Raw genomic sequence first — 14,133 nt, forward strand, 5'->3', positions numbered from 1 at the left:
GTTTGTTTACCGTATACATGGGTGATTTACAATGTTACAGACAACGTAATGTAGCTTACTTCTGTTTAACATGACGTCACGACCATGATATAAGAGATTAAAATTCGTCAGATAGAATCATATCACATGCACGATATATCTATTTGATCACCTGCAATACTCTGTTGGGTTAAGGCAGCCCAGGCTCGAGCTAAAATTCGTGTTCGAGTTCGGCCGCGTGCCTGGCCAGCGGCTCGGCCGAACTCGAACACGGTTCGAAATGTTCCACTACGGAGCAGTTCGGGGGGCGCAAGGTCTATTATAGTACCCAATCATACATCTCAGGTGTACGTAACGTTATATGTACAAAACTGTTTTAAAGGCCATGATTCGGATTGTATAACATTCTAAATGTTTCAATCAAATGGTTTGGAAGGTCTCCTCCACGAACATGTGCCGCGCCGAGTCCTACTAGCGCTGTTTTGACGGAGGTGTTCCAAATAGAACAGGGGGTTCTATATGTTCGATATGGTGTTCGAAGGGAACGATCGTTACGTCACAGGTGTTGGATTTCGCGGGAGACATCGATCTGCTTGTGTTGGATCGGGTTATGACTTTTACGACTGTACACGCAGCTCAAAACAACAGACTTGATCTTTGGAGTAATCAGAGATATTATTTATTATCGCTTTATTATCAAAATTGTCCGAAGCTATTTTGCACAGATTTTGATTTTCTTAAACTGGGGCGAATTTTTAACAAAATATGACCCAAAAATAGCGGTTTCCGATGTTTTGGGCCCAAAAAACAATTCAATTGTCATTTTAAACAAAATAGCTTCGGACAAAAATGACTTGTATGGGGTTAGCTCTCTTCTTGTAAAATATCATGATGAAAGGTGGCGTTACCGCCTGCGCGCGTTAACCCGTGAAATACACAGCTTTTTTTAACCAAAATGTGCATTTCCTAAAATCCAGCTGTAGAAAAACTAAATTATCATTTATTTAATGTGTTTTAAGTAGGTCTAAAACTGTGTGAAGTTTCGTCGTGGTGCGACAAGGCTATCGATAGTTACAGGATATGTATTGATATGTATGGAATAATACTTCCTGGGCCGCCTTAACCCAACAGAGTGTCTGTCTTGCTCTCTGTCTGAATACCTGTCTGCCGGGGTCTCTGTCTGTCTGTCTGACTGTCTGGCTCTTTGTATGAATCATTTTCGGTCTCGGTCTATGTCTATCTGACTCTCTGTCTGTCTGGCTCTATGTCTATCTGGCTCTCTGTCTGTCTGTCTGGCTCTCTGTCTGTCTGCCTAGGCCCTAGGTCTATGTATGTCTGACTCTCTGTCTGTCTGGCTCTCTGTCTGAATCCCTGTCTATCTAGGTCTCTGTCTGCCAGGCTCTCCGTCTTTCTTGCTCTCTGAATGAATCCCTGTCTGTGTGGGTCTCTGTAGGAGCTGGATTACGAAGCAGAAACAGTGTCAAAAAGATCGTATACGTTTTTTGAAATGGAATAGGTATGTAATTTAGAATGGAATATGTGTTTTTCAAATCGAATAGGTATGTAATTTAGAATGGAATATGTGTTTTTCAAATCGAATATACAAGTGGTGCTATTATTTTTGAAAGTTGGTATTGTTTTAAAATCTGGTACTATACGATTCCAAAATACCATACGATTTCTGTTTGCTATATCATTTCTGTTTGCTATATCATTTCTGTTTGTACTCCGGAAATGACGCGTTCCGCTCCGGAAGTAGGGTAGGGCATACATCGGACAAGTTCGTGGTCTCCCACGATGTTGCCGGCCATTTGCTTCGGATAAGTTGTGTTCGTCTTTGGCGAAATACGCCGATATTAACGCACGCCACGTGTTGTCAGTGTCGCTGTGGACACTTGGACTTAATATCGGCCAGTTACGGTTGGTAGTGACCGTCATTTTGTCGACTATCGCCAACATTGACTCGGGAACTTTTACGTCTGACAGTGTGGGGGAGGGGGGCGTGTTTTCGTGTACCAATATATAACGGTAGATTTCCACCGGTGAATCCTTACGAAAAGAGGAGATTAAATATGGAAATTATGGGTAGAAAGTCAACACAAGTTCTGCTGCTTCTCGGACAATTTTATGACAAGATTAACCTTGATTACCCTCGACTTTGGGGTTGGTGAGCTTGCCGCAAACCGGGCGTTTTGTGTATTTACGACAGAAGGGTAAAAGGGCGAGTCCAGAATGGATGTGTCAAATTAGGGCGTCAAATTAAGGTCGCACAACACAGTACGCAGGCCTTGTGTGGGTAAAGTAGTGCTAAAAATCATTGAAAATTGGTAGAAATTCTAGAATAAACACCAGTTATTGGCAACTTGGGCTATTATCATACCTACCTATGTCATGGTTCTTTATTGTCCTACAATTTTACTGTCCTATTCATTTAAACTGACTGGTGATGAAAATGAGGTTTCATGCTTCTCAACCTCTTTTTTTCTGACTTGCAGGGGATTTAAGCCAACATGTGTATGGTATGGAATTATCTGCACTGTGAGCCCAGAGATCTCAGCAGGAAATTGGAGCTTATGAAGTTGGAGGGATGCTGCTATCTCTCTTGTCTTGCCGCTCACAGGGAGAAATATCAGAATCGCTGTTGATTTCAATGTTTAGAACTATCCAGGAATCTAAGCTAGACGTTCAGATGTGGGAGGTGTGAATTGGACAGAATTACATGTAGTAGTAATGTCAATTTGACATGTTGCAGAGACATATATTTGAACATTGCAAACTGATGCTTGGGAGAACTAGCAACTCTTGTATTTGTAATTTCCACAACTTTGCATTTCTTAGAGTAAATATAATATCATATTGTATTATAGGAGTCAAATGGAAGGTGTGATGGTATGGAAGATTGATTAATTGCACACATGAATTTCAATACTTCCTTTAAAGCATATTGGAACATAATGGCTTTAAAGCTACATCTGACATCCCTATGCCCCCTGGGTTATCATCACGGCCAGTTACTGTAAGTCCATGATGGTATGTTATGGCTGCTTGTTGCAGCATGGCAGAGAACGGTCTCTCGTCAATTTCTCATCTTACTAAGTAACCTTGGGCATGTTGCAGCTATGTTCCTTTGTACATGTAATTGATTTTCTGTACGTTGACAGGTAAACATTTTCTACATGTGCATGATTTTTTACTTAATATTGCTTTAAACCTTTATCCTTGTCGTAGAATTTATCCTTACCTGTCATGACCTTTTGATAGGAAAAGTGCCTTGTTAAATGTATGAGTTAAGTTTCTGTGATAAAACTGACTGAGCAAGGCATAAGAGATATTTTCTGCCAAGTTAACTCCCTTGAATGTAAAGAAGCTTTTTTGTACCAGTGTAATTTCTTGGTTCTCGGACTGGCACTCTTCATTGTATTTGCCATGTTTACTATTAAAACATTGAATGAACTGTTCAGCATCTGTATTGGATTGTTGCTTGACAGTGCCGACCATGCAGTCAGGTACAGATCAACCACAAAATTCTCTTTTCAACACCTGAAAAGCCCTGCCTTTGAAAATTTTATTCTAAATTTCATTCATCCGGAAACTCTTATCTCAAACATCTCAAAGGTTTGTTTTTTCCCCAGCATTTAACAGTAAGCTTATTCCTACATAATGTTATGGGACTATCACGGGGGTTTATTAAAAGTGTTGTATTTTTCATGCTGATCTTACACTCCATTTGTTTCATACAGTAACCAGAGAACCAATAAATTTATTTGGATTGATCAATTTGAGTATTACTAGTTTTCTTAGATTTTTTTTATTTGCTCTATCACTGGTAGTCAAGTTTTCGTTGCTATACAGACATTTAGTTCAGCAATTGTGAATGAATTTTTGCAGTCGTTTTGATGAACAATATGGTCATTTATTACATGGGCCTTCATGCTGTCACCTAATAGTCAAAAGTTCAGATTTAACTGTTGTTGTAAGGGCTATATGGAGATTGTAAATGTTACTTTCTATTAATAAAAAAACATGACTCACTTAATGTTCCTTATTGTATGTACAATTTTCAACAGTTCATATCATACAAAACTGCTTCACTACCACTGGTTTTAAAGAGACTGGTTCCTTGCCCTAGTAAGAACAATATCCATTAACACCCTATGGCCTCTTTCTGTACTTTGCAGTGTGAATAGGGCATATAAACATGTAGAAATCCACAGAGAGGCTGTCGAGTGCTATAAACATTAGAAATTCAGGATGTTGGCCTGCAGTTTGAAATCAAAACTATCTATTTCAAATTAGGCCCTTTTAGGGTTTTTTTCCACAATGCCTGATCTTATTTACAGAGCTGCAACTTGCAATATATGTTGTTGCGTGTAGTGCCTACTTTGACTTAGCAATCTAAGGAGCCAGTACAACTTCTACACGACTTTAAGTTAGTTCTATACTCTATCTGGCAGCCAATGTCCCACACCAAGAGCATGCAGACCTGTGTGACAATATTCAAATTGTCTTCAGCAGGCACCAGAATAGTTGCCGCTGCCACTTTTTGGACGGGCGCTCAAACACACAGGAGGACCGCAGTTGGTCGTCAAGGTCAACGTCCTTGTAGTAATGATTGTACAAGTCCATCGGCATCGTCGCATGCCATCGCACCTGGATAAGAACGCGTACGCCTCCTCCCCCCAGGCCCTTGCGCCACCTGGTGAGTTGCCGTCGAAAGTACAATGAGCGTCTCGGTGTCCTTCCATTGGGCAGCCAGACAGAGTAGCCTCTCGGTAAGCCCCGCTTTGGAAAGGGGTCCATGAAATTCAGCGAAGGTGGTCTGCCTCTCCTCCCTCCTCTGTGTTCTTGTATTGCACCAGTCGACACGATCCCCGGCAGAGGCGCGGGCGATGACCGTCAAAACCCGTCTCGGCGAGAGAACGGTGACGGGGGCAGTCGGCCGTAATGGGGATCCACCAGAGAGCGATCCGCGGTCCGTGCAGTAGTCCGCACGCCCCCGAACAGCGGGAACGCGCCGCGAGGCCGCCAACCCTCGGGAGCCTGAGCTGCAGCACTCCCGGCTACACCGACCGTTGCTTCCCGTTAACGCCCTAGCCGTCCCGCGAAGGACGATCCCCCACTCTCTCGGGCGACGCCTCCGCCGGTTGAGTCCGACCACCGAGTCCGAAAGGCGTCCTCGCACGCAGACGGAAGGGGTGAGTCCGTTCACCGGCGGGTCCGAAGACTAGGGCATCGCCTCCGCGGAAGACCCTGCCCCAGCGCTGGTTCGTCCGGACGCCCGTGGCACGGTCGACCTCGCGGGGAGCGGCAGCCTGATCGGCGGGGTAGCAAAACGACTGAGGATGGCGTGTGCTGACCGGAGACCCGGTGTCCGCCGTCATTTCCCGCGCTAGACGAAAGATGACCACTCTCTATCAAGGTAGGGTGAGCCACCGGCACCGCCCCCCGCCGACAGGCCGTACGCCGGCCCCGACTCCACCGACCCGGAAAGGACTCTACCGGGGTCTGCATTCGGAGGACCCTGGCACCACCCCGGCCCGCCCGCCGACGGTCCGTGAACCACCCCCACGCCCCCCGTTCCGCCTCGACGGCGGTGAAACTAGCCGAGCAACCCTGTCCGATCTTGTCCAAAGGACCGACCCAACTGCGGGCGCGTACGCTCAGGCACCCTCCCCCGATGTTGCAGGACATGTTGATCATCGATTCTTCAAACGCAGACTGCGGCCCCGGGTCAGTCCCGTGGCCACGTCTGGCTGAGGGTCGGTTTTATGTTGCGCAGGGTCGGCGGCCACTCCAACCCTCACACTTCCTTATCGCCTCGACAAGGTGGCGCTCTCTGCCGTCAATCGCTCCTCCTTCGCGGAGGAGCGCGGGCGGAGTGTCAGGAGCACCCATGCCAACCCACTTGGCGGCGGGACCTGGCAGCTTCCTTGAAACGTTGGTCGGGTGCCTTCAGTGTGAGCCCGTCGTTCCTTATACCCTGCTAAACCAGCGAGCCGCCCCGAGTAGCCTGGTCGAGGACGGAGTCAGGTCCTCCCGGCGAAAAGTTTAAGGCGGGCGTGCACAAGTGGGGGCACCTATATCCTGGCGGAGGGGCATCGCGTCGTGGATTTGCGCGGAATGGGGTTGAGTTGCTAGTCTCACGGCGGGGCCTAGGTGAGACGACTCCTCCCCGGCACCCCGGCGCGGCGTTTCGGTCTCTGACTCGATGCAATCCATCTTGCGGACGAGTGACCTGTCCTTAAGCGTTGGACTTCGAGCGGGCATCCTGCGGTCCAAGGCCTCCTTTGGGCAGAGGGTAGGACTGTTCTCGGTCGCCACCGACGGTCTCGACCGACTGCTCCACTCCCCGAGGTTCCTTTCCTTTCCCCGAGGTCTTCAAGAGAAGGGCAGGCGCAATAGACACCTCGGCTCTCTTTCCCAGCTCGGGCCGGTCGGTCGCGTTTTGTCGAGGGGGCGCAGCGGTCTTCGCGGCGGGTCCCGGTTCGTGGAGCGACCCCCGGGCCCCGGTCCTTCCGCTCGTTCACCGCCCTTCACTCCGAAGGGCGCCTTCTTCCCGTCTCTGAAACGACGGTGCCGAGAGGCAGAGACAAGCTTTCGATGCGAAATCAAACGAAAATAAAACGACAACTCCTAGCGGTGGATCACTCGGCTCGTGTGTCGATGAAGAACGCAGCCAGCTGCGAGAAGTAATGTGAAATGCAGGACACATTGATCATCGACTCTTCGAACGCACTCTGCGGCCCCGGGTCAGCGCGTTTGTTCACTCCACTCCTCGACCTCAGCTCAGGCGAGACGACCCGCATATAACGCATATTACTAAGCGGAGGAAAAGAAACTGACAAGGATTCCCTCAGTAACGGCGAGTGAAGCGGGAAAGCCCAGCGCTGAATCTCCGCTTCCACGGGGCGCGGGAACTGTGGCGTTTGGGAGGTGCTCTCCGTCCGTCGACAGTTGCCCATGTCCTTGTGATCGAAGCCTCTCCCAGAGCGGGTGTCAGCCCCGGCCCATGGCGGCGACGGTGGCGTTCGGTCTGCCCCTCCTCGGAGTCGGGTTGTTTGGGAATGCAGCCCAAAGCGGGAGGTAAACTCCGCCTAAGGCTAAATACGGACACGAGACCGATAGCGAAAAAGTACCGTGAGGGAAAGTTGAAAAGAACTTTGAAGAGAGAGTTTATAAAGAGTTCGTGAAACCGCTAAGAGGTAAACGGGTGGACCCGCAAGGTCCGCCCGGAGGATTCAGGCGGCGTCCGTCGCGCCCCGACGGCCGATCATGGATCGTAAGACCGATCGGCCGGCGTCGAGGCGTGCGGACCCGCTGCACTTCTTCCGGGCGGAGCGCCGCGACCGGTTCGACGGCGGCCACGTCCCCGCGGAAGGTACCCGGGGCCCTCGGGTCTCCGGAGTTATGGTCGCGATGCGTGCGGCGCCCGCTGTCGGACCGAGGACAGGCAATCGACCGCCGCGTCTGCCCATTGCCCCCTCTCGGGGGGGGGGGGGGGGGGGGGGGGGGGGTGATGTCGGGCAGGGGCCGGGCCCCCGTCGTGCGGTCGACGGGTGCGCCACGCAGGGCGCCCGGGGTCTGCGGCGAGGTCCGGTCGCCTACCCGACCAGGACCCGTCTTGAAACACGGACCAAGGAGTCTAACGCCTGCGCGACTCAAGGGTGTTGTACGAAACCCAGAGGCGCAATGAAGGCGAAGGGCCGTCCGTATGTCCAAGGTGGTATCCCCGCCGTCTCCGCGGCGCGGGCGCACCACCGGCCGATTTCGACCGCTCCGTCGGTGAGGTCGCGCTAGAGCGTGCGCGTTGGGACCGGCCAAAAGATGGTGAACTATGCCCGAGCAGTGCGAAGCCAGGGGAAACCCTGGTGGAGGTCCGTAGCGATTCTGACGTGCAAATCGATCGTCAAACTTGGGTATAGAGGCGAAAGACTAATTGGACCATTAGGTAGCTGGTTCCCTCCGAAGTTCCCCTCAGATAGCTGACACTCTGTCGCAGTTTTATCTGGTAAAGCGAATGATTAGAGGTCTTGAGGCAGAAACGACCTCAATCTATTCTCAAACTTTCAATTGGTAAGGTGTCCGACTCGCTCGAGTGTAGCCGGGCCTGGAATGCGAGTGCTCAGTGGGCCACTTTTGGTAAGCAGAACTGGCGCTGCGGGATGAACCGAACGCCGGGTTAAGGCGCCCGATGCGGACGCTCATCAGACCCCAGGAAAGGTGTCGGTTGATACAGACAGCAGGACGGTGGCCATGGAAGTCGGAATCCGCTAAGGAGTGTGTAACAACTCACCTGCCGAATCAACTAGCCCTGAAAATGGATGGCGCTGGAGCGTCGAGCCCATACCCGGCCGTCGCGGCAGTCCACTCCGACTGAGCCAGGCCGCGACGAGCAGGAGGGCCGCCGCGGCGAGCGCCGAAGCCTCGGGCGCGAGTCCGGGTGGAGCCGCCGCGGGTGCTGGTCTTGATGGTAGTAGCAAATATTCAAACGAGAAATTCAAAGCCTAGCGGAGAAGGGTTCCACGTGAGAACAGTAGTTGGACATGTATGGGTCAGCTGGTCATGAGTGATAAGTGAAGGCCACTCGGAAGTGCGGGCCCGGTTTCGTGGTCACTGCGCGTCGCCCCGGCCCGCTCTGCTTGCTCCCGGCGGTAACGAGGTTGGGTCCTCGGGTCCTTCCGAGGTTCGTCGGGCGTACGGTGGCGGGTGTGGCCGCGGGATTCTGTGCGTCACGAGCCGCCCCGGCATACCGAAAGGGAATCGGGTTAACATTCCCGCGAACGGGGAAATGTTCGCCCGGCGCGGCAACGCAAGCGAAGTCGTTGACGTGGGTATGAGCCCCGGAAAGAGTGCTATTTTCTTTGTAAGGCGCACGTGTCCTGGAATCGGTTCGCCCGGAGATAGGGACAGCTGCCCCGTAAAGCACCGCGGCTTTTGCGGTGTCCGGTGCGCTCAGGTGGGCCCTTGAAAATTGAAGGGAGAGGCGTGCGATTTTCGCGTCGGTCCGTACCGATAACCGCAGCAGGTCTCCAAGGTGAACAGCCTCTAGTCGATAGACCAATGTAGGTAAGGGAAGTCGGGTAGCCGGATCCGTAACTTCAGGAGAAGGATTGGCTCTAATAAGTGTTGTGACGGTCGCACTGCTGGGACGGACAAGAAGTGAGATGGGAGTGTCCGTGGCTGAACTAGGCCCGTTGGCTGGGTCGACCCGCGATGGAACTGGCGACGTGACTGATCTTACACAATGGTGCTTTAACATCGGAACGAGGTTGTTTACTTACTTGTACAATCAGATCAGAGAGGGATTGTTCACCGGCCAGTACAATACTTCAACAACAGTTTGGGGTTGTTTACCTTCCTGTCCCTTACATGGGAACGTAATAGGCTACCAACCTTTACGTAACCGAAGTACCTGTAAGCCAGTCCTGTTGTTGTATATTTGTGAAGTAATTATCTCATTAAAATACAAACGCAATCATATTGAAACCCGTGTGGCCTAAAGTCCAAATCCTAGCCCTAGACTATATTACATGTACCTATTAGTAACTTGTTGACCAAGTCCGGTTCGGCAATCATGTCCTTGCTTATGCTGGCTGCAATGGGCCCAACCAGCCAGCAGTGGCCATGTGGGGTGGGGCCTTACACCTGTGTGGAAGGTGTGTCGGAATGACTGGTTAAGTATTAAAAGCTACAAAGTGTTGTAGTGTTGACTGCGGTGTATGCTACAAGAGTAGAACTATTGACAGCTACATAGTGTTGCAATGTTGACTGCAGTATACTAAGAAAAACATGTCAGGCACAAGTAGAAAATTGACACGGAAAGTTCTACATTACAATGTTTATTTTGATATTGCATATACATATACATGAATATAGAATAATAGAGAGATATATAGAATGAACAGAAATCCCCCTTGCTATATGAGGTGAATGTCGACCATGGTCTAGTGATGTTATTCTTACAATAAAAACTACATTGCCACCGTTTCAGACTGAATCATGATGTCTCCCACTAAACTTTTGTTGAGATGGACTTTTCCCTTATAAAAAAGATGACCTATTCTAATCTCTCAAGTTCAGACACATATTCTATTTAATACTGCATATACACCATTTTCTCAACATAAAGTTCAGTATTCCTCATCACCACAGTCAATATTTGACATGGCCTTCATGCTGACTTGAATGTCATTCACTGGTTTGTAAAAAGCTGGCACACAAACACTAATTGTACTGCCAAGCTGGGCGTGAACTCTCTTGATGTGATTCTAACAGCGTGACGAGGCTCATTCAGCCTAGACGGAGGCACCACAAACCACACAAAGTCCTCTGTTATACTAGGCATGGACAGTATCCATACAACTTGATCTGCCTGCACAGACCCCCCAAAACTGTAAATAGAACATGGTCTGTGCAGTTTTGAAAGGTGAATATCTTTATAACAATATACACTACTATGACTAAATAAAAGGCTCTGTTATGTTGAGATAAACATGGTCTCTCAAATTACTTTAGTCTTGTGCCAAAAAGCAGGTTTACAAGTTTTCCAACATCACCTTCAAATCTGATGAGAACAGTTCAGTTTTCAAGTAACCAATGTTTTAGGATTAGAAAATAATGGCTGACAAGCCCTCTACAGAACTCCCCGTGTGGCAGCCCTGTTGGTATTCCCAACGTGTGCTGGACTCAGGCAAGTCGACTGTGCCCTGCTCTTCTAGAAAGTCAATGGTAAAGTTCAGCGTCCTGTGTGGCATCACACCCCACAGTGCAGACACAGAATCTTTTCTGGGAACTCTGAGAAGAAAATACATGAAATGCAACTAATTATTATACATAGAACATAACATTTTATTGCTTGACAATCATAACAGGTACAATGTATGGCAACTAGACTAAGGAACTTAGGATTTTAACATTATTTTATCCACAAAAAGTCTGCGTACTGTGTTGTGCGGCCTTAATTTGACGCCCTAATTTGACACATCCATTCTGGACTAGCCCTTTTACCCTTCTGTCGTAAATACACAAAACGCCCGGTTTGCGGCAAGCTCACCAACCCCAAAGTCGAGGGTAATCAAGGTTAATCTTGTCATAAAATTGTCCGAGAAGCAGCAGAACTTGTGTTGACTTTCTACCCATAATTTCCATATTTAATCTCCTCTTTTCGTAAGGATTCACCGGTGGAAATCTACCGTTATATATTGGTACACGAAAACACGCCCCCCTCCCCCACACTGTCAGACGTAAAAGTTCCCGAGTCAAATGTTGGCGATAGTCGGCAAAATGACGGTCACTACCAACCGTAACTGGCCGATATTAAGTCCAAGTGTCCAGAGCGACACTGACAACACGTGGCGTGCGTTAATATCGGCGTATTTCGCCAAAGACGAACACAACTTACCCGAAGCAAATGGCCGGCAACATCGTGGGAGACCACGAACTTGTCCGATGTATGCCCTACCCTACTTCCGGAGCGGAACGCGTCATTTCCGGAGTACAAATAGAAATGATATAGCAAACAGAAATGATATAGCAAACAGAAATCGTATGGTATTTTGGAATCGTATAGTACCAGATTTTAAAACAATACCAACTTTCAAAAATAATAGCACCACTTGTATATTCGATTTGAAAAACACATATTCCATTCTAAATTACATACCTATTCGATTTGAAAAACACATATTCCATTCTAAATTACATACCTATTCCATTTCAAAAAACGTATACGATCTTTTTGACACTGTTTCTGCTTCGTACTGGATAATCTAGTAGAGTATGTGTGGATAGAATGGACGGGGACAATGGAACTGTAAATGTGTTGGGGTTCATGGCTGACATGTATTCTAAAAAAAAACACATTTAAAGCACTGATGGCGAACCTTTTCTCTTACCGTGGGCCAACCTAGATCTGCATGGTTTAACAGGTGTGTCCAGCGCACATTTCAACAGCATTCTACAGGCTCTATTCTGTACCACATGGAGCTTACGAGTGTTCAAATCCGACATGCTGGCAAGAACTGTTAGGCAGTACTGCGCCACAGATAGAACCAGTGCACACATAACCACCTTAAAAACTTCATGCGTCATGGGCCCATGCGTGCCGTCTCAGAAGGGCAATGTTCCAGAACGCAGTGGTCCCGGGTGCTTCAGTGTCCAGGATTCAGTGCTCAGTGCCCAGAAGTGAGCCCTGTAGCCTTGCATCTGGCAACGTCGTTAAAGATAAGTACTATCACATTCAGGACGGTGCGTTTAGCCCTCATCAACATTTGCAGAGGCAATTCCGCTGAAAGATTCACATAGTTCTGTTTTTATTGTTGTTCTAAAAAATTTTTTGCTGACTGTTTCTATAGGAGAACTTTCGGGTAAGTCTTCCTTTCGGCGGCCGCAAAACTTGTCAGGTTTGTGTGAGTTAACTAGAAACTTGCTTAAAGCTGAAAAAATAGGTCTAAATCTGAAATGATTAATGAAGAATGATGTTGTATTTTTGCACATTGCGGAGAAGCGGGTACTCAATAGTAACACCACTATATTTTCAGCAGGGTACACATATTAGTATTTGTGGAAGCAGTTTATCTGTTTTATTTTGTTGCTGTTGTTTTTGCATGAAAGGTCTTTGTATTGTCACTTTTTAAAGATTTTTCTAATTGTATTGACAGAAGAGAATCATGATTTTGTGCAGCTGGTAAAATAAGGTATGTTTGCTTTTCCTCCCAGGCAGAATTAGAAGTTAATTACTAAATTGAATACTTAAAAACATTGTAAATTACATGCAGTGTTACCGATGAAGCATTTATTCAAAGAATGATTGAAAGTACGTCTATGACATGATTTTTTGTCAGGGCAAATAATGGTGATTCTATGATAACAACTAAATGTTAGATACTATACCTTCTAGCTTTCACTGTTTGTTTGCAACTTTTAACTGTATATCAAACTTTGAATTTCCTCTATAACCAAATGGGAGACGGTCACAGCTTTATGCTTAACTGAATTGAACTGAAAAAAATGTCCAAATGTTGCATGCATGGTAACAAATCAATGCCCAGATTCATAAGCCTTCTCATAGTTTGAATTCGTCTATGATTTATATCTTTTTTTTGATGGGTAGAGGGAAAGAAGGGAATGTTCCTAAAGTCTATGAAAAAACCGTTTCCGAATACGATCCTGATTCTCTTTTTATTAAGATTTTGACCATATTTGGACACATCTATTTTAACAATCTTAAAAGGAAAACCGGAATTTTCAACACCTTATTGTAAAATATAACAAGCATAAGTATATTGATAAGCTGAGAAATTAGTACACATCCTTAGGTAAACTGTTCAAAGCCTTGATCTGTTACGGAGTGACGAATACAGGAATTTTGTTCTGAATTTTTCAGCACTCAGATGTCAGATATAAACATGAGTGTATTCCTCAGCAAGCTGAATTCTGTTTTTGTAAGCTTCTATATCAAGGCCGACAAGCCAGTCATGTGTGAGAACCTCCTAGGCTGAAATCTACCATTCACAAGCCCCTGTACTTCCTATTGTAAGCATATACGAAAACTGCTGTCAAAAGTCACCTACCTGAAGTTTAGATCATGGAAAACTCACATTGGCAGCGTAGTCTGACCTCTAAGGTGTCAATCTACTGAGTTTCACCGATTTTCCACCGGCGCAAAGTGGTGAAATTCTATCAAAACATGGCGAGATGACCTTTGACCCCCCTTGACAAGACCTGATTACATCCAAACTACACCTATTTCAAAGTGTACCGGACACTTCAAAAACTGCTAAAACCCTATTTTTCTAACTAAATGAAATAGCCACAACCCTTACCTTTCAATTCCAGCTCAAAAACACCAACATTTCCAACAAAGAGCCCTCCAGCAGCTACTTTTAAATAGCATATACATGCGGTTTCTGTGGCATTAAAATGGACCCTCTGCGCATGACTGTTATGGTGAACTTTGGCCTCCAGTAAGCCGAGTCCTCCAAATAAACAGTATGTTTCAACTACTCCGAAGACAAATTACGCTACAGAGAAATAACATATTGCTTCATTACAACTGATACATAATGCTGACATACATTGGACATAAACATTTTGATGATGATCAGTTTACTCTATTTTTCGTCTGTGTGAAGACGAAGAACCTCTATCCTTCTT

General features: G+C 47.2%; 2 long non-coding RNA genes and 1 pseudogene across 2 annotated transcripts; 2 read left to right on the forward strand and 1 right to left on the reverse strand.

Moving 5' to 3' along the window:
* The first annotated feature begins 1,443 nt into the window (after nucleotides 1-1,443).
* Nucleotides 1,444-4,015, forward strand: LOC136438036 (uncharacterized). The gene is made up of 2 exons (XR_010756370.1): nucleotides 1,444-1,899; nucleotides 2,475-4,015. It is a non-coding gene; the product is annotated as an uncharacterized lncRNA (long non-coding RNA).
* Nucleotides 4,016-6,607: 2,592 nt separating this feature from the next.
* LOC136439463 (5.8S ribosomal RNA) lies at nucleotides 6,608-6,740 on the forward strand (annotated as a pseudogene).
* Nucleotides 6,741-9,802: 3,062 nt separating this feature from the next.
* On the reverse strand, nucleotides 9,803-11,734 carry LOC136438037 (uncharacterized). Its single transcript, XR_010756371.1, has 2 exons — nucleotides 11,381-11,734; nucleotides 9,803-10,773 (listed from the first exon to the last, which is right to left on the reverse strand). It is a non-coding gene; the product is annotated as an uncharacterized lncRNA (long non-coding RNA).
* Nucleotides 11,735-14,133: the final 2,399 nt, after the last annotated feature.

The sequence above is a fragment of the Branchiostoma lanceolatum genome, chromosome 7, assembly GCF_035083965.1.
Source record: "Branchiostoma lanceolatum isolate klBraLanc5 chromosome 7, klBraLanc5.hap2, whole genome shotgun sequence".
Classification (NCBI taxonomy): Eukaryota; Metazoa; Chordata; class Leptocardii; order Amphioxiformes; family Branchiostomatidae; genus Branchiostoma; species Branchiostoma lanceolatum.